The sequence below is a fragment of the Rhinoderma darwinii genome, chromosome 4 (genome assembly GCF_050947455.1).
Source record: "Rhinoderma darwinii isolate aRhiDar2 chromosome 4, aRhiDar2.hap1, whole genome shotgun sequence".
NCBI classification, from domain to species: domain Eukaryota; kingdom Metazoa; phylum Chordata; class Amphibia; order Anura; family Rhinodermatidae; genus Rhinoderma; species Rhinoderma darwinii.
Genome location: NC_134690.1, coordinates 19,649,400 through 19,659,399, shown reverse-complemented (window position 1 = coordinate 19,659,399; position 10,000 = coordinate 19,649,400). Strand labels below are relative to the sequence as shown.

The window sequence follows — 10,000 nt, the reverse complement described above, 5'->3', positions numbered from 1 at the left end:
CTCTTAAGAGCCCTACTTCTTAAGTTTTTAAACTTATCGGTTCTTGAGAAAAACCTCTTTCAAAAGCATGGGCTCGTCCAGAATTTGAACCCGGGACCTCTCGCACCCTAAGCGAGAATCATACCCCTAGACCAACGAGCCAACAGACAGCACCTATTTGAGAAAGCTTTGCCGCACCCCAAGTAATTCTTTAAAGTCCTCACATCCAAGGTAGTTTTGTGGGTATTTTACATAAGACATTTTTGTATTTTTCTCAGATATCTACTTCTAAAGTTTTTTAAAACCTTGTTTTTCAAGCAACACAGCATCGTCCAGTAATTAGTACACCTCTTAAGAGTCCTACTTCTTAAGTTTTTAAACTTATCGGTTCTTGAGGAAAACCTCTTTCAAAAGCATGGGCTCGTCCAGGATTTGAACCCGGGACCTCTCGCACCCTAAGCGAGAATCATACCCCTAGACCAACGAGCCAACAGACAGCACCTATTTGAGAAAGCTTTGCCGCAGCCCAAGTAATTCTTTAAAGTCCTCACATCCAAGGTAGTTTTGTGGGTATTTTACATAAGACATTTTTGTATTTTTCTCAGATATCTACTTCTAAAGTTTTTTAAAACCTTGTTTTTCAAGCAACACAGCATCGTCCAGTAATTAGTACACCTCTTAAGAGTCCTACTTCTTAAGTTTTTAAACTTATCGGTTCTTGAGGAAAACCTCTTTCAAAAGCATGGGCTCGTCCAGGATTTGAACCCGGGACCTCTCGCACCCTAAGCGAGAATCATACCCCTAGACCAACGAGCCAACAGACAGCACCTGTTTGAGAAAGCTTTGCCGCACCCCAAGTAATTCTTTAAAGTCCTCACATCCAAGGTAGTTTTGTGGGTATTTTACATAAGACATTTTTGTATTTTTCTCAGATATCTACTTCTAAAGTTTTTTAAAACCTTGTTTTTCGAGCAACACAGCATCGTCCAGTAATTAGTACACCTCTTAAGAGTCCTACTTCTTAAGTTTTTAAACTTATCGGTTCTTGAGAAAAACCTCTTTCAAAAGCATGGGCTCGTCCAGGATTTGAACCCGGGACCTCTCGCACCCTAAGCGAGAATCATACCCCTAGACCAACGAGCCAACAGACAGCACCTATTTGAGAAAGCTTTGCCGCACCCCAAGTAATTCTTTAAAGTCCTCACATCCAAGGTAGTTTTGTGGGTATTTTACATAAGACATTTTTGTATTTTTCTCAGATATCTACTTCCAAAGTTTTTTAAAACCATGTTTCTCGAGCAACACAGCATCGTCCAGTAATTAGTACACCTCTTAAGAGTCCTACTTCTTAAGTTTTTAAACTTATCGGTTCTTGAGGAAAACCTCTTTCAAAAGCATGGGCTCGTCCAGGATTTGAACCCGGGACCTCTCGCACCCTAAGCGAGAATCATACCCCTAGACCAACGAGCCAACAGACAGCACCTATTTGAGAAAGCTTTGCCGCACCCCAAGTAATTCTTTAAAGTCCTCACATCCAAGGTAGTTTTGTGGGTATTTTACATAAGACATTTTTGTATTTTTCTCAGATATCTACTTCCAAAGTTTTTTAAAACCATGTTTCTCGAGCAACACAGCATCGTCCAGTAATTAGTACACCTCTTAAGAGTCCTACTTCTTAAGTTTTTAAACTTATCAGTTCTTGAGGAAAACCTCTTTCAAAAGCATGGGCTCGTCTGGGATTTGAACCCGGGACCTCTCGCACCCTAAGCGAGAATCATACTCCTAGACCAACGAGCCAACAGACAGCACCTGTTTGAGAAAGCTTTGCCGCACCCCAAGTAATTCTTTAAAGTCCTCACATCCAAGGTAGTTTTGTGGGTATTTTACATAAGACATTTTTGTATTTTTCTCAGATATCTACTTCTAAAGTTTTTTAAAACCATGTTTCTCGAGCAACACAGCATCGTCCAGTAATTAGTACACCTCTTAAGAGTCCTACTTCTTAAGTTTTTAAACTTATCAGTTCTTGAGGAAAACCTCTTTCAAAAGCATGGGCTCGTCTGGGATTTGAACCCGGGACCTCTCGCACCCTAAGCGAGAATCATACCCCTAGACCAACGAGCCAACAGACAGCACCTATTTGAGAAAGCTTTGCCGCACCCCAAGTAATTCTTTAAAGTCCTCACATCCAAGGTAGTTTTGTGGGTATTTTACATAAGACATTTTTGTATTTTTCTCAGATATCTACTTCTAAAGTTTTTTAAAACCATGTTTCTGGAGCAACACAGCATCGTCCAGTAATTAGTACACCTCTTAAGAGTCCTACTTCTTAAGTTTTTAAACTTATCAGTTCTTGAGGAAAACCTCTTTCAAAAGCATGGGCTCGTCTGGGATTTGAACACGGGACCTCTCGCACCCTAAGCGAGAATCATACCCCTAGACCAACGAGCCAACAGACAGCACCTATTTGAGAAAGCTTTGCCGCACCCCAAGTAATTCTTTAAAGTCCTCACATCCAAGGTAGTTTTGTGGGTATTTTACATAAGACATTTTTGTATTTTTCTCAGATATCTACTTCTAAAGTTTTTTAAAACTATGTTTCTCGAGCAACACAGCATCGTCCAGTAATTAGTACACCTCTTAAGAATCCTACTTCTTAAGTTTTTAAACTTATCGGTTCTCGAGAAAAACCTCTTTCAAAAGCATGGGCTCATCCAGGATTTGAACCCGGGACCTCTCGCACCCTAAGCGAGAATCATACCCCTAGACCAACGAGCCAACAGACAGCACCTATTTGAGAAAGCTTTGCCGCACCCCAAGTAATTCTTTAAAGTCGTCACATCCAAGGTAGTTTTGTGGGTATTTTACATAAGACATTTTTGTATTTTTCTCAGATATCTACTTCTAAAGTTTTTTAAAACCTTGTTTCTCGAGCAACACAGCATCGTCCAGTAATTAGTACACCTCTTAAGAGTCCTACTTCTTAAGTTTTTAAACTTATCGGTTCTTGAGAAAAACCTCTTTCAAAAGCATGGGCTCGTCTGGGATTTGAACCCGGGACCTCTCGCACCCTAAGCGAGAATCATACCCCTAGACCAACGAGCCAACAGACAGCACCTATTTGAGAAAGCTTTGCCGCACCCCAAGTAATTCTTTAAAGTCCTCACATCCAAGGTAGTTTTGTGGGTATTTTACATAAGACATTTTTGTATTTTTCTCAGATATCTACTTCTAAAGTTTTTTAAAACCTTGTTTTTCGAGCAACACAGCATCGTCCAGTAATTAGTACACCTCTTAAGAGTCCTACTTCTTAAGTTTTTAAACTTATCGGTTCTTGAGAAAAACCTCTTTCAAAAGCATGGGCTCGTCCAGGATTTGAACCCGGGACCTCTCGCACCCTAAGCGAGAATCATACCCCTAGACCAACGAGCCAACAGACAGCACCTATTTGAGAAAGCTTTGCCGCACCCCAAGTAATTCTTTAAAGTCCTCACATCCAAGGTAGTTTTGTGGGTATTTTACATAAGACATTTTTGTATTTTTCTCAGATATCTACTTCTAAAGTTTTTTAAAACTATGTTTCTCGAGCAACACAGCATCGTCCAGTAATTAGTACACCTCTTAAGAATCCTACTTCTTAAGTTTTTAAACTTATCGGTTCTCGAGAAAAACCTCTTTCAAAAGCATGGGCTCGTCCAGGATTTGAACCCGGGACCTCTCGCACCCTAAGCGAGAATCATACCCCTAGACCAACGAGCCAACAGACAGCACCTATTTGAGAAAGCTTTGCCGCACCCCAAGTAATTCTTTAAAGTCCTCACATCCAAGGTAGTTTTGTGGGTATTTTACATAAGACATTTTTGTATTTTTCTCAGATATCTACTTCTAAAGTTTTTTAAAACCTTGTTTCTCGAGCAACACAGCATCGTCCAGTAATTAGTACACCTCTTAAGAGTCCTACTTCTTAAGTTTTTAAACTTATCGGTTCTTGAGAAAAACCTCTTTCAAAAGCATGGGCTCGTCCAGAATTTGAACCCGGGACCTCTCGCACCCTAAGCGAGAATCATACCCCTAGACCAACGAGCCAACAGACAGCACCTATTTGAGAAAGCTTTGCCGCACCCCAAGTAATTCTTTAAAGTCCTCACATCCAAGGTAGTTTTGTGGGTATTTTACATAAGACATTTTTGTATTTTTCTCAGATATCTACTTCTAAAGTTTTTTAAAACCATGTTTCTCGAGCAACACAGCATCGTCCAGTAATTAGTACACCTCTTAAGAGTCCTACTTCTTAAGTTTTTAAACTTATCAGTTCTTGAGGAAAACCTCTTTCAAAAGCATGGGCTCGTCTGGGATTTGAACCCGGGACCTCTCGCACCCTAAGCGAGAATCATACCCCTAGACCAACGAGCCAACAGACAGCACCTATTTAAGAAAGCTTTGCCGCACCCCAAGTAATTCTTTAAAGTCCTCACATCCAAGGTAGTTTTGTGGGTATTTTACATAAGACATTTTTGTATTTTTCTCAGATATCTACTTCCAAAGTTTTTTAAAACCATGTTTCTCGAGCAACACAGCATCGTCCAGTAATTAGTACACCTCTTAAGAGTCCTACTTCTTAAGTTTTTAAACTTATCGGTTCTTGAGGAAAACCTCTTTCAAAAGCATGGGCTCGTCCAGGATTTGAACCCAGGACCTCTCGCACCCTAAGCGAGAATCATACCCCTAGACCAACGAGCCAACAGACAGCACCTATTTGAGAAAGCTTTGCCGCACCCCAAGTAATTCTTTAAAGTCCTCACATCCAAGGTAGTTTTGTGGGTATTTTACATAAGACATTTTTGTATTTTTCTCAGATATCTACTTCTAAAGTTTTTTAAAACCTTGTTTTTCAAGCAACACAGCATCGTCCAGTAATTAGTACACCTCTTAAGAGTCCTACTTCTTAAGTTTTTAAACTTATCGGTTCTTGAGGAAAACCTCTTTCAAAAGCATGGGCTCGTCCAGGATTTGAACCCGGGACCTCTCGCACCCTAAGCGAGAATCATACCCCTAGACCAATGAGCCAACAGACAGCACCTGTTTGAGAAAGCTTTGCCGCACCCCAAGTAATTCTTTAAAGTCCTCACATCCAAGGTAGTTTTGTGGGTATTTTACATAAGACATTTTTGTATTTTTCTCAGATATCTACTTCTAAAGTTTTTTAAAACCATGTTTCTCGAGCAACACAGCATCGTCCAGTAATTAGTACACCTCTTAAGAGTCCTACTTCTTAAGTTTAAACTTATCAGTTCTTGAGGAAAACCTCTTTCAAAAGCATGGGCTCGTCTGGGATTTGAACCCGGGACCTCTCGCACCCTAAGCGAGAATCATACCCCTAGACCAACGAGCCAACAGACAGCACCTATTTGAGAAAGCTTTGCCGCACCCCAAGTAATTCTTTAAAGTCCTCACATCCAAGGTAGTTTTGTGGGTATTTTACATAAGACATTTTTGTATTTTTCTCAGATATCTACTTCCAAAGTTTTTTAAAACCATGTTTCTCGAGCAACACAGCATCGTCCAGTAATTAGTACACCTCTTAAGAGTCCTACTTCTTAAGTTTTTAAACTTATCGGTTCTTGAGGAAAACCTCTTTCAAAAGCATGGGCTCGTCCAGGATTTGAACCCGGGACCTCTCGCACCCTAAGCGAGAATCATACCCCTAGACCAACGAGCCAACAGACAGCACCTATTTGAGAAAGCTTTGCCGCACCCCAAGTAATTCTTTAAAGTCCTCACATCCAAGGTAGTTTTGTGGGTATTTTACATAAGACATTTTTGTATTTTTCTCAGATATCTACTTCCAAAGTTTTTTAAAACCATGTTTCTCGAGCAACACAGCATCGTCCAGTAATTAGTACACCTCTTAAGAGTCCTACTTCTTAAGTTTTTAAACTTATCGGTTCTTGAGGAAAACCTCTTTCAAAAGCATGGGCTCGTCCAGGATTTGAACCCGGGACCTCTCGCACCCTAAGCGAGAATCATACCCCTAGACCAACGAGCCAACAGACAGCACCTATTTGAGAAAGCTTTGCCGCACCCCAAGTAATTCTTTAAAGTCCTCACATCCAAGGTAGTTTTGTGGGTATTTTACATAAGACATTTTTGTATTTTTCTCAGATATCTACTTCCAAAGTTTTTTAAAACCATGTTTCTCGAGCAACACAGCATCGTCCAGTAATTAGTACACCTCTTAAGAGTCCTACTTCTTAAGTTTTTAAACTTATCGGTTCTTGAGGAAAACCTCTTTCAAAAGCATGGGCTCGTCCAGGATTTGAACCCGGGACCTCTCGCACCCTAAGCGAGAATCATACCCCTAGACCAACGAGCCAACAGACAGCACCTATTTGAGAAAGCTTTGCCGCACCCCAAGTAATTCTTTAAAGTCCTCACATCCAAGGTAGTTTTGTGGGTATTTTACATAAGACATTTTTGTATTTTTCTCAGATATCTACTTCTAAAGTTTTTTAAAACCTTGTTTTTCAAGCAACACAGCATCGTCCAGTAATTAGTACACCTCTTAAGAGTCCTACTTCTTAAGTTTTTAAACTTATCGGTTCTTGAGGAAAACCTCTTTCAAAAGCATGGGCTCGTCCAGGATTTGAACCCGGGACCTCTCGCACCCTAAGCGAGAATCATACCCCTAGACCAACGAGCCAACAGACAGCACCTATTTGAGAAAGCTTTGCCGCACCCCAAGTAATTCTTTAAAGTCCTCACATCCAAGGTAGTTTTGTGGGTATTTTACATAAGACATTTTTGTATTTTTCTCAGATATCTACTTCTAAAGTTTTTTAAAACCTTGTTTTTCAAGCAACACAGCATCGTCCAGTAATTAGTACACCTCTTAAGAGTCCTACTTCTTAAGTTTTTAAACTTATCGGTTCTTGAGGAAAACCTCTTTCAAAAGCATGGGCTCGTCCAGGATTTGAACCCGGGACCTCTCGCACCCTAAGCGAGAATCATACCCCTAGACCAATGAGCCAACAGACAGCACCTGTTTGAGAAAGCTTTGCCGCACCCCAAGTAATTCTTTAAAGTCCTCACATCCAAGGTAGTTTTGTGGGTATTTTACATAAGACATTTTTGTATTTTTCTCAGATATCTACTTCTAAAGTTTTTTAAAACCATGTTTCTCGAGCAACACAGCATCGTCCAGTAATTAGTACACCTCTTAAGAGTCCTACTTCTTAAGTTTAAACTTATCAGTTCTTGAGGAAAACCTCTTTCAAAAGCATGGGCTCGTCCAGGATTTGAACCCGGGACCTCTCGCACCCTAAGCGAGAATCATACCCCTAGACCAACGAGCCAACAGACAGCACCTATTTGAGAAAGCTTTGCCGCACCCCAAGTAATTCTTTAAAGTCCTCACATCCAAGGTAGTTTTGTGGGTATTTTACATAAGACATTTTTGTATTTTTCTCAGATATCTACTTCCAAAGTTTTTTAAAACCATGTTTCTCGAGCAACACAGCATCGTCCAGTAATTAGTACACCTCTTAAGAGTCCTACTTCTTAAGTTTTTAAACTTATCGGTTCTTGAGGAAAACCTCTTTCAAAAGCATGGGCTCGTCCAGGATTTGAACCCGGGACCTCTCGCACCCTAAGCGAGAATCATACCCCTAGACCAACGAGCCAACAGACAGCACCTATTTGAGAAAGCTTTGCCGCACCCCAAGTAATTCTTTAAAGTCCTCACATCCAAGGTAGTTTTGTGGGTATTTTACATAAGACATTTTTGTATTTTTCTCAGATATCTACTTCCAAAGTTTTTTAAAACCATGTTTCTCGAGCAACACAGCATCGTCCAGTAATTAGTACACCTCTTAAGAGTCCTACTTCTTAAGTTTTTAAACTTATCGGTTCTTGAGAAAAACCTCTTTCAAAAGCATGGGCTCGTCCAGAATTTGAACCCGGGACCTCTCGCACCCTAAGCGAGAATCATACCCCTAGACCAACGAGCCAACAGACAGCACCTATTTGAGAAAGCTTTGCCGCACCCCAAGTAATTCTTTAAAGTCCTCACATCCAAGGTAGTTTTGTGGGTATTTTACATAAGACATTTTTGTATTTTTCTCAGATATCTACTTCTAAAGTTTTTTAAAACCTTGTTTTTCAAGCAACACAGCATCGTCCAGTAATTAGTACACCTCTTAAGAGTCCTACTTCTTAAGTTTTTAAACTTATCGGTTCTTGAGGAAAACCTCTTTCAAAAGCATGGGCTCGTCCAGGATTTGAACCCGGGACCTCTCGCACCCTAAGCGAGAATCATACCCCTAGACCAACGAGCCAACAGACAGCACCTGTTTGAGAAAGCTTTGCCGCACCCCAAGTAATTCTTTAAAGTCCTCACATCCAAGGTAGTTTTGTGGGTATTTTACATAAGACATTTTTGTATTTTTCTCAGATATCTACTTCTAAAGTTTTTTAAAACCATGTTTCTCGAGCAACACAGCATCGTCCAGTAATTAGTACACCTCTTAAGAGTCCTACTTCTTAAGTTTTTAAACTTATCAGTTCTTGAGGAAAACCTCTTTCAAAAGCATGGGCTCGTCTGGGATTTGAACCCGGGACCTCTCGCACCCTAAGCGAGAATCATACCCCTAGACCAACGAGCCAACAGACAGCACCTATTTGAGAAAGCTTTGCCGCACCCCAAGTAATTCTTTAAAGTCCTCACATCCAAGGTAGTTTTGTGGGTATTTTACATAAGACATTTTTGTATTTTTCTCAGATATCTACTTCTAAAGTTTTTTAAAACCTTGTTTCTCGAGCAACACAGCATCGTCCAGTAATTAGTACACCTCTTAAGAGTCCTACTTCTTAAGTTTTTAAACTTATCGGTTCTTGAGAAAAACCTCTTTCAAAAGCATGGGCTCGTCGAGGATTTGAACCCGGGACCTCTCGCACCCTAAGCGAGAATCATACCCCTAGACCAACGAGCCAACAGACAGCACCTATTTGAGAAAGCTTTGCCGCACCCCAAGTAATTCTTTAAAGTCCTCACATCCAAGGTAGTTTTGTGGGTATTTTACATAAGACATTTTTGTATTTTTCTCAGATATCTACTTCCAAAGTTTTTTAAAACCATGTTTCTCGAGCAACACAGCATCGTCCAGTAATTAGTACACCTCTTAAGAGTCCTACTTCTTAAGTTTTAAACTTAACGGTTCTTGAGGAAAACCTCTTTCAAAAGCATGGGCTCATCCGGGATTTGAACCCGGGACCTCTCGCACCCTAAGCGAGAATCATACCCCTAGACCAACGAGCCAACAGACAGCACCTATTTGAGAAAGCTTTGCCGCACCCCAAGTAATTCTTTAAAGTCCTCACATCCAAGGTAGTTTTGTGGGTATTTTACATAAGACATTTTTGTATTTTTCTCAGATATCTACTTCTAAAGTTTTTTAAAACCATGTTTCTCGAGCAACACAGCATCGTCCAGTAATTAGTACACCTCTTAAGAGTCCTACTTCTTAAGTTTTTAAACTTATCGGTTCTTGAGGAACACCTCTTTCAAAAGTAAAAGGCAGTTTTGTGCGTAATTTACATAAGACATTTTGGGTTTTTTCTCAGAGATCTACCTCTAAAGTATTTTAAAACCATGTTCCTCGAGCAACACTGCATCGTCCAGTAATTAGTACACCTCTTAAGAGGCTTACTTCTTACGATTTTAAACTTATCGGTTCTTGAGGAAAACCTCTTTCAAAAGCATGGGCTCATTCTTGATTTGCACCCGGCACCTCTCGCACCCGAAGCAAGAATGATACCCCTAGACCAACGAGCCAACAGACGGCACATATTTGAGAAAGCTTAGCCTTTAAAGTCCTCACATCGAAGGCTCGAAGGCAGTTTTTTGGGTATTTTACATAAGACATTTTGGGTTTTTTCTCAGAGATCGACTTCTAAAGTTTTATAAAACCATGTCCCTCGAGCAACACAGCATCGTCCAGTAATTAGTACACCTCTTAAGAGTCCT

The 10,000-nt window shown here is 40.4% G+C and overlaps 18 non-coding genes across 18 annotated transcripts; all 18 read right to left on the bottom strand.

The window, feature by feature from the left end:
• Positions 1 to 396: 396 nt before the first annotated feature.
• Positions 397 to 468, bottom strand: TRNAP-AGG (transfer RNA proline (anticodon AGG)). The gene has a single exon. It is a non-coding gene; the product is annotated as a tRNA-Pro (tRNA).
• A 255-nt stretch (positions 469 to 723) lies between these two features.
• Positions 724 to 795, bottom strand: TRNAP-AGG (transfer RNA proline (anticodon AGG)). The gene has a single exon. It is a non-coding gene; the product is annotated as a tRNA-Pro (tRNA).
• A 255-nt stretch (positions 796 to 1,050) lies between these two features.
• On the bottom strand, positions 1,051 to 1,122 carry TRNAP-AGG (transfer RNA proline (anticodon AGG)). The gene has a single exon. It is a non-coding gene; the product is annotated as a tRNA-Pro (tRNA).
• Positions 1,123 to 1,377: 255 nt separating this feature from the next.
• On the bottom strand, positions 1,378 to 1,449 carry TRNAP-AGG (transfer RNA proline (anticodon AGG)). The gene has a single exon. It is a non-coding gene; the product is annotated as a tRNA-Pro (tRNA).
• A 582-nt stretch (positions 1,450 to 2,031) lies between these two features.
• On the bottom strand, positions 2,032 to 2,103 carry TRNAP-AGG (transfer RNA proline (anticodon AGG)). Its single transcript has one exon. It is a non-coding gene; the product is annotated as a tRNA-Pro (tRNA).
• Positions 2,104 to 2,685: 582 nt separating this feature from the next.
• Positions 2,686 to 2,757, bottom strand: TRNAP-AGG (transfer RNA proline (anticodon AGG)). Its single transcript has one exon. It is a non-coding gene; the product is annotated as a tRNA-Pro (tRNA).
• Positions 2,758 to 3,012: 255 nt separating this feature from the next.
• TRNAP-AGG (transfer RNA proline (anticodon AGG)) lies at positions 3,013 to 3,084 on the bottom strand. Its single transcript has one exon. It is a non-coding gene; the product is annotated as a tRNA-Pro (tRNA).
• Positions 3,085 to 3,339: 255 nt separating this feature from the next.
• TRNAP-AGG (transfer RNA proline (anticodon AGG)) lies at positions 3,340 to 3,411 on the bottom strand. Its single transcript has one exon. It is a non-coding gene; the product is annotated as a tRNA-Pro (tRNA).
• Positions 3,412 to 3,666: 255 nt separating this feature from the next.
• On the bottom strand, positions 3,667 to 3,738 carry TRNAP-AGG (transfer RNA proline (anticodon AGG)). The gene has a single exon. It is a non-coding gene; the product is annotated as a tRNA-Pro (tRNA).
• A 582-nt stretch (positions 3,739 to 4,320) lies between these two features.
• Positions 4,321 to 4,392, bottom strand: TRNAP-AGG (transfer RNA proline (anticodon AGG)). Its single transcript has one exon. It is a non-coding gene; the product is annotated as a tRNA-Pro (tRNA).
• Positions 4,393 to 5,626: 1,234 nt separating this feature from the next.
• On the bottom strand, positions 5,627 to 5,698 carry TRNAP-AGG (transfer RNA proline (anticodon AGG)). Its single transcript has one exon. It is a non-coding gene; the product is annotated as a tRNA-Pro (tRNA).
• Positions 5,699 to 5,953: 255 nt separating this feature from the next.
• TRNAP-AGG (transfer RNA proline (anticodon AGG)) lies at positions 5,954 to 6,025 on the bottom strand. The gene has a single exon. It is a non-coding gene; the product is annotated as a tRNA-Pro (tRNA).
• Positions 6,026 to 6,280: 255 nt separating this feature from the next.
• On the bottom strand, positions 6,281 to 6,352 carry TRNAP-AGG (transfer RNA proline (anticodon AGG)). The gene has a single exon. It is a non-coding gene; the product is annotated as a tRNA-Pro (tRNA).
• A 255-nt stretch (positions 6,353 to 6,607) lies between these two features.
• On the bottom strand, positions 6,608 to 6,679 carry TRNAP-AGG (transfer RNA proline (anticodon AGG)). Its single transcript has one exon. It is a non-coding gene; the product is annotated as a tRNA-Pro (tRNA).
• Positions 6,680 to 7,259: 580 nt separating this feature from the next.
• TRNAP-AGG (transfer RNA proline (anticodon AGG)) lies at positions 7,260 to 7,331 on the bottom strand. Its single transcript has one exon. It is a non-coding gene; the product is annotated as a tRNA-Pro (tRNA).
• A 255-nt stretch (positions 7,332 to 7,586) lies between these two features.
• TRNAP-AGG (transfer RNA proline (anticodon AGG)) lies at positions 7,587 to 7,658 on the bottom strand. The gene has a single exon. It is a non-coding gene; the product is annotated as a tRNA-Pro (tRNA).
• Positions 7,659 to 8,240: 582 nt separating this feature from the next.
• TRNAP-AGG (transfer RNA proline (anticodon AGG)) lies at positions 8,241 to 8,312 on the bottom strand. The gene has a single exon. It is a non-coding gene; the product is annotated as a tRNA-Pro (tRNA).
• Positions 8,313 to 9,220: 908 nt separating this feature from the next.
• TRNAP-AGG (transfer RNA proline (anticodon AGG)) lies at positions 9,221 to 9,292 on the bottom strand. Its single transcript has one exon. It is a non-coding gene; the product is annotated as a tRNA-Pro (tRNA).
• Between the last annotated feature and the right edge of the window lie 708 nt (positions 9,293 to 10,000).